Source organism: Herpailurus yagouaroundi, unplaced genomic scaffold (assembly GCF_014898765.1).
Source record: "Herpailurus yagouaroundi ecotype Mexico unplaced genomic scaffold, PumYag 210, whole genome shotgun sequence".
In the NCBI taxonomy this organism is placed as follows: Eukaryota; Metazoa; Chordata; class Mammalia; order Carnivora; family Felidae; genus Herpailurus; species Herpailurus yagouaroundi.
The window spans coordinates 27,321,290-27,330,077 of record NW_024412441.1 but is presented as its reverse complement, the minus strand read 5'-3'; positions in this window follow the sequence as shown (position 1 = coordinate 27,330,077).

Below are 8,788 nucleotides of genomic sequence, written 5' to 3'. Positions count from 1 at the left end.
ATTTCTTCAAGTACCCCTTCAGCACCTTTCCCTCTCTCTTCCTCCTCTGGGATACCAATTATGCTGGAAACAAGCCAGCAAGGGAGTCCTGATGACGTCTTGTGTGGGGTACTCTCAGAGTACAGAGCAGGATAGAAAAGGTTGGATAATGTTTTAGAAAGGGAGTATGCTGCGGTGCCTGGGTAGCTCAATCAGTTAAGTGTCTGACTCTTGGTTTTGGCTCAGAGGGTCTTGATCCCACTGTTCATGAGTTTGAGCTATACATTGGGCTCCACACTGATAGCATGGAGCCTGCTTGGGATTCTCTGTATCCCTCTTTCTCTCTGCCCCTCTCCTGCTTCTGCTCTCTCTCTGTCTCTCAAAATAAATAAATAAACTTTAATAAAGGGGGAGTATGCAAATGGAGAGTAACTAACAATTCTTAAAAAAATCTGAAGTCAATATAAAACATCCTGAGCTTAAATTTTAGAAGCTCATATATTATAATTCCTATTGGTAAAACATGAAAAATGTTTGGGATTTGTCAAAAACTTGTAAAGTTTCTCTCAGACCAAGGAAAATCTTTATTGCTTCATGGCCATAATTGAAGGTAAGACAAGTTATCCTGCTGCTGTAAATTTTCTAATTTACCTCCTAATATATCAGGAAGATGAAGACATTAATCTGACATTTTCATCCATTTCTGTTTCTGACATACCCACTGGGATGGGGGAATAAAGAGTGGTGTGCCAAGAGAATAATATCCACTTGCACACTTTCATTATTTCTTCTTCTATTTCTTTATATCTATGCCTGCTGAAAATCATATTCCTGGAAGCTGCCAATTTTCACCCTTCATCAATTTTGATTAAGAGTTATCTGCTTGTTAACGGTAATTGAAAGTTTAAATTTATTTTAATACTGTAATGTTCATAAACCCTCTCAGCCTAAGGAACTTCTAAGCTTAATAAAAAACATTGCTTGTGTCCTCCCTTATCTTCTCTGTAACCCCAGGCAGACCTCTGCTAATGCTTCATCCATGCAAGGCCTTTACCCCACAGCCCTTGGGAGCTTAGGCCATCCCAGATGTGAAAAATGTGTGTTTTGTTATAGTAAGACATGCTTCATTACAATGTTAAGGATCACTGTAATTGAGTATTTCTTTTTTTTTTTTTTAATATTTTTTTCAACGTTTTTTATTTATTTTTTGGGACAGAGAGAGACAGAGCATGAATGGGGGAGTGGCAGAGAGAGAGGGAGACACAGAATTGGAAACAGGCTCCAGGCTCCGAGCCATCAGCCCAGAGCCTGACGTGGGGCTCGAACTCACGAACCGCGAGATCGTGACCTGGCTCAAGTCGGACGCTTAACCGACTGCGCCACCCAGGTGCCCCTGTAATTGAGTATTTCTTAAAAAAAATTTTAAATGTTTATTTATTTTTGAGAGAGAGAGCAAGAGAGCATGAACAGGGGAGGGGCAGAGAGAGAGGGAGGCACAGAATCTGAAGAAGGCTCCAGGCTCTGAGCTGTCACTACAGAGCCTGATATGGGGCTTGAACTCATGAACCGCAAGATCATGGCCTGAGCTGAAGTCGGACTCTCAACCCACTGAGCCACCCAGGCACCCCAATAATTGAGTATTTCTTAAACCTTAGTAGAAGATGCTAACATTCAATAAACAGAGGTATATATTGAGATAGAAACTCATGGAGACTATAAATGAATATTTTTCTTATATAAACTTTACATATTACTTCAGGAATTTGGGGGAAAATATAGAAACATGTAAGAGAACTAACAAAACCACCATAATTCTACTATTATTTTCATGGTAGAATTATAGTGTTTTCTTTGTATCTGTTTCTGTCTGTATCCATTTTCATGGTAGAATTATAGTGTTTTTTCTGTAGCTGTTTCTGTGTGTATCCATAGTGTTATTAAATCTATAGATCATATCTATACTGATACATATATTTGATAGGAATTGGGATCATACAAGTTGGAAAAACCTTTTTTCATGTGATATATTACTCATATATATTTTATTTATTTATTTTAATATTTATTTATTTTTGGGAGTGCACAAGTAGAGGAGGGGAAGAGAGAGAGGCACATTGGATTGGAAGCAGACTCTGCACTGATAGGTTGATAGCAGTGAGCTTAATGTGGGGCTTGAACTCACAAATCCAGAGGTCATGACCTAAGTCAAAGTTGACATGACCTAAGTCAGTCAACTGACTGAGCCACCCAGGTGCCCCTGGATATATTTTAAATAATCTAAAATGTGATTTTTAGTGACTCTATTTTGGCATTGAGTTCAGTGTTTCATTCTTTTAATTAGTTATAATTTATTAATCAATTCTATATTTTTAAAGATTGTAAGCAACATTGCAACAAGTCCCTTAATTTTAGAATACAGTTCTATGTATTTAGAATATATTCTGAAGTGTAATTAGTGAGTTAAAAAGATTCCCTGGATTATTAATTTTTTTAAGTTATATATTTTGATATAAAAGAAATATCATCAGTTGTTTTATCTGCATTTATCACAGATACTTTTGTATGCACTGGGAATACAGCATGTCAGAGGTTTGAACATCTGAAGGATTAGTCTGGGCAGAACATTTTCTTTTTCTGACAGGAATGGTTGACTTCCCAGTCCTGTCTCTCTGCTTCATTGAACGGGAGTGCCTGTTATGTTTGCCTGCATCCATTTTGAAGTTTCAAATGGTCACAGCCTATAAGGCAGAGTGACAAAAGGCCATCAATCAACATAAATGGGTGCTCATCCCATGGGTCTGGTCTTAGGTTGGTGAGATCATCAGAATGTAAATCTGTCTTTCATATTTAGATGAATAGTCCAGAAACAGCTGGTCATCATACACAATGGGGTATCTGACATAAAGCGCATTTTTTAAAACTGAAATACATGTATGCAAATTGAATTTTCAAGTTATTCTGTTTCCTCCTAGCAATGCCATTCACTAGTTAGCAGGTCAACATCATTCTTGAAAGTATTGATTTTCAGTGACCATAGAACATTCTCCATGTGCCAGAACTCCATTATTAATTCTGTTGTTGTTGTTTTTTTTAATTATTACCTTTGAGCATCTGAATGCTGACCTGAATCAGCTTTAAAATCAATGCCAAAAAAGAGTCTTCAGCTGCACCCTAGGTTAGGCAATATTAGGAGACTCTTACACAGCTTTTGTCTTGAATTAATGTGAAGGAAAAAATGACCTTTAATGCATGCAATACTACCTATTCCTGCTAGTGGAAAATGTCTTTAGTAAGGGGTATAGGAGAGGGCATGCATGATCCTGTTAGTTCCTTACTGAGCTTTCCTAGATGCTTCCTCCAAGCTATCTGGCAAAAGGGCTTTTATCCTGGCTGACATTCTTTTCTAAAGGGAGTAGCTCTGAGACAGTAGTTCTCTCTCCCTCCATCCCTTCCTCTGTTTCTCTCCCCTCCCTCATTATTTTCTCTCTACTTCTTCTTTTTCTTATTCTACAGAAAATTTGCAAAATATAGAAAACCATAAAGATTGATATTATCAAAATCATCTAGAATCACATTTCACAGAAAGAATACTTTATGTTTGCAGTGCAAATGAGTGAACATCTGTGTGCATGCAGAGTCATGCTGCACACACACACAACTACCTACATGCATATGTATACAATACACAATTAACCAAAATGGCCAGCATTAACCTTTGGAGTCCTAAGTACAATTATGCAGGTTATTCTTAACTAATAATTCCATTTTAAGATGTAGCCAATGGTAGGTGCTAGTGTCATTTACAAAACTGGCTGATACCTCTTCTGAAAATACATTCAGAAGAGGCTGATACCTCTTCTGAAAATACATTCATGGTCTCTATTCCATTTGATGTATTGTTTTCAGGGGATGGGTGGGTAGGTTCTCAAAATTTCTCCATCCATGAGTTGTTTTGTATCATCTTTGATGTCCCTTTTCCTCCGTTTCCTCCACCCAGTAGTGGGCAGTTGCCGCTAGCTGTGGAAAAAAAAAAGGCTTTGATGGGGTGATTGGGGAACTTGGGGGTAAAATTGAGATGTTTAAAATGTGCTCAAGGGTAAAAATTGATTCACAGACTTCACTTGGAAGCATTTAAAATGTCTTTAGGCACAAAGGCAAGCTCTGAGCACTGTAATGCCCCAAAGGAGCATCTGTGAAGACAGGGAAGGTCCCACAATAAACAACGCCTCCTGGGGTGCCTGGGTGGCTCAGTCGGTTAAGTGTCTGACTTTGACTCAGATCATGATCTCATGTCTCCTGGGTTTGAGCCCTGCATAGCTCAGAGCCTGGAGTCTGCTTTGGATTCTGTGTCTCCTTCTCTCCATCTCCCCCACTCACGCTGTGTGTGTCTCTCTCTCAAAAATAAATATACTACATTTTTTTTTTAAGTTTAAAAGAAAAAAAAACAATGCCTCCTATGGGAAATGCTCTGTTACCACCATCTAGACCCTCATCCTCAGTGGACACTCAGCCAAAAGAGGGGAAAGAAGCCAGTTGAATATACGGAGCATCAGAGGTTAAAATGCAGTAGTTCTTATCCTGCTCTTACTCTGGGCGCACTACATGTTTGTTTCACTGTAAATATATATGAGCCCGAGAGACGCTAGCTGTGCCAGGGCTCACATAGTGAAATCACTTCCAGAGCTGTTATTGTTTTTTCTCAGTAGATGGCACTGTTTTGAATAAATAAGATTTGGTTGAGTTAGTTTGGAAAAGTGGAATATAGTTGGCTTTTTTAGATGAAGATTTTGTTGTCATAAATTGAAAAGCTTTGTTATCAAAGATGGAAATAGTATCATAGTAAAAGAATGTTTATTAGCTTCTAGATCATCACTATCCTATGGAAATATAATGCAAACCATGGGTATTTCTAAAGTTTCTAATTAAAGAAGTAAAATAAAAAGTGAGATTAAGTTTAATAAAATATTTAACCCAATATATACAACATATTAAAATTTTAAAATGTAATAAATATAAAGATTATTTATTTGTTTTATCCTTTTATTCTTCCAGAAATGGGTGATTTTCCAGAACAACTGGCCTGTACCGAACTTTCCTCACTTTGTTTAGGGTAAATTGTAGCATTGAATTTGATCCTTGCGAAAGCAGAGTCTTCATTCACGCAAAAGATGTGTGTGTGCATATGTGTGCATGTGTGTGCGTGTGTGTGAGTGTTTGTGTGTAAATACCAGTTTTTCTTCCTTCCAAGAAGAGGACAATGCTAGCATCCAGGATACTATTAGAAAGTACTCTGTCATCCACTAAACAAATATCTATTGAGTTCCTACTATGTAGCAGGCACTGATCTAAGAGATGAGAACCATCCTGTAGTCTGACACCAGCATTAAGGAAAGCATTTGAATAGACACAGTGTGACTTGTACTTTTTCTCATCATTGCTTTCAATTCAGTTCATCCAATTAACATGGGTTCCTACCTTCCTGCAGGAAGTTTTCTGGGTGCCAAGAGTGCTCACATGAATAAGGTGGCTGCCCAGAAGATCATGGTCCAGTGGGGGGTGGACAAGAAAGCAGACAAGTTCATAGGATGGCACACATGTTATGATTAAAACATGTTCACGATGTTATGAGAACTTGGAAGAGGGGTCTAAATCTGGATTGGGGATGCTAGTGGTGGAAGATGGGAAGGGATGAAGTTTCTGGAAGGGTTTGATGTCTGAGATGAATCATAAAAAGATGGGTGGAGCTAGAAGAGTTGGAGGATAGCATCATCAGTGGGCTGAGGGTACATCTGGCAGGGGAGCAGCACCAGAATTTGCTCAGATGTGCAGGACAGTACAATGTGGTTGAGGGGCTACAAGTAGGTGAGGCTGTCTGGTGTGTAGGGCTGAGGATGGGGCACTGAGTGGAAGGGAGGAACCATGCTCAGATCATTAGAATGTCCAATTCAACCTCCTTCTTGTTAACATGATGAAACTGAAATCCAGAGAGGGCAAGCAGATACCAATCGCCTCTCTTATGTTGGTCTCTCAAGTGGCAGCTAAATACTCTAGACATAGGTCTAAGGCTGCTGAAAAGAATATAGTCATTCGTTCACCATTTATTTTCATGAGAATATAATTCTAGTGGCTCTGATATAGGAGTTTAGAGTCTTGGAGATGATGTAGGACACGTCTTAGGCAATTACAAAGCAAGAGGTTGGAACAGAATTCCTAATTCCAGGATGGTCATGAAGCTACTGACCCTGATCTGAGCTGATGGAAGACTGGTGAACATTTCTGTCCTGTTAGCTCAGACAGGCCCAGAGCTCAGCTGTGCTGCACATTGATATTAAACTGGTGTTTAGGTATTTGCATAGCCTGTATTGGCTGAAGAGTGGAAAAAACTGTTTTCATTGAGGCCCTAAGCCACCTTCTGTCATGGCTCTGTCTCCAGAAGGATGTAGAAAGTGAATGTCAAGTGCAGGTCTCCAGTGAAGACTCAGCAGGGGGACAGCCCACACAGCAGGACCAAGCTGCCCACTTCTGACTTGACTTTTGAACATTGTCAGTCCTGGCCCCAGTATAACCAGAGTGGGGTGACGGGCATACTATTTATTGGCCTTGGATGTCTAGGAAGGAATCTTTAAAAAATACTGTAATATTTATATTTAATGTTTATACTTAAGGAGTTCTTGCTGACCACTTCTCATGTTTTCCTGTCAAAGCCCACTCTTCTTTAAAGATCTAAAAATAATTGTACTGTTTCTAATAAAATGACTATTTCTATTTTGGGGTACAAAGTCAGAATTTTCTGTACATTTTAATCTTTCTATCTGACTTTTAATAAAGCTGGTGCCTTCTTGAGAGATAAAATGATCTTTTTGGTGTTTCTGAAATTCACTGCTTCACCCTTCTTGTTCTCTTTAATTCCAGAGCAGAAGGAATAAGATCAAGACAGAATTTCCTGCTGCCTTTTCCAATAAGAAAATCATTTTATTAAAACCCTAAAAGCCAGAAACAAGGTATGATTTTTCTTGCCAGTAAGGCTTGCATGTTTAACCTACCAGGTGTTGGATTATTGATGCTGTTCTTTTTTCTTGTTTTTGTAATACTTCCTGTAAACTTGACTTCACTGTAGGCTTTCACCCTGATTTCACATTTTATTTTATCCCATGTCAACCATTAATAATTTAATATCCAAAGTTACATGTTATCAATATCCTTCAGAGATTTTCAAGGCAACATTGACTGAAATGAAATTTTCTCTGTACTGCTGGGTGTTTGTTGTGGAAAGACACAGTTACACTATTTGTCTGAAGCACAAGCACATGACCATAAATCAATATGGTTACCCAGCGTGCACATATGTTAAGGTAGAGATTTAGTGGAAGTTGTTTTTACCTATTGAGTTTAGTAAGTTGATTACGGTAGATATGGCCAAAGGGATTAGTGATAAGGCTTCTTAGGAGACTCCCAAGGTTAGACAGTGCCAAGATATACACACTCCAAAATCTAAAAGAAATTGGTTTCAGAGAATTATGTTCATGATTATCTCAAAGAGGTAGATATGGCTGACAGAAATAATTGAACATTTGTGTCTCTTCCAACAGTCAGAGTGGGTGATGGGTAATGGGGATGGGGAATTGGGAGTGGGTTTGTTTTTTGTTTTTTGTTTTCACTGTAGGAGACCCCAGGAAAACAGATTTCCCTTTTATTTTGGAAAGGGAATTAAAGTTGCAAATTTGTGGTAGCTCAACCTGACAGTTCTGCAAGTAAACATCTTAAAGTATTAAAATTTCTTGTGTTGAATTCATAGATGTCAAGTAGCCACTGATAATTCCTTTCTTCTCTTTAACATTATTCGAGTGGCCTTTATGTAGTTCTGAAAATAAGAACAGAATCACAAGCATCTGTGATTGTTCCAAGTAAGTTCGTACACTGGAAGATTCTAATGCTGGAAAGCTAAGCTGACAGAGTTAGGGAGGCTTGTTTTCTGTGGGAAAGCCTGCTAGGCATACTCATGAATGAATTCATCCCAGTCACAGCTGACTACACTGCCATAATAATTTTTACCTTTCTACCCCACAGAGTATCACCAAATACAAGGAGGATGCCTTTCCATTCATTTTTTTCCTATATGTTGGTAATAATGTCCTTATAGATTTCAGTCAGTAAAGGCTCCCCATGGTTGTGTAATCCTTAGCATTTCATTGAGGTCTTTACAAAAGTGCAGAGACATCATTAGGGAACATGTGACTCCATTGTTCCTGGACCATGAACAATGCTGGGCACATAGTGACCACTGAATACATGATATCATTTGTTTAATGAGTAAACAAGTTCAAGACACTTAAAATTCCATGCTATGAGTTGCATTATATTGGTGGCATTTCACACTAGTCCCCTTTGTACTACAAGTATTTTCTTTAGGCTGGGTCTCAGAGCTTTTCCACATAGTCCATCTCTTACACTTTCTATATCTCATATTTAGTTTTAAATTCTTTACCAACCTTAGTCATGTTTCCTGAATTTCCTGAAATTGGAAGGAAGCCAAACTGTTTCTAACTGCCTGATTTCTCTCTGGGTCTTTGGCCTTCCTTCTGTCTTAACACCTCCTTTGCTCGAAGCTTGTGTTTTAGGTTCTACTCCACCCTTCTCCGCCTCCATTTCTAGCCCTTCATCTTCACAAGGATGATGAAGTATCAAACTTTACTTGGCCCTAGGAACTCCAGCATGAACTTTAGGTTTCTGCATCATAAAGAACTTCTGGTCTTAGGAGCATTGGACCTTGAGATGTTAAAAACAACTGGAAGATGTGTTTGAGATTCTC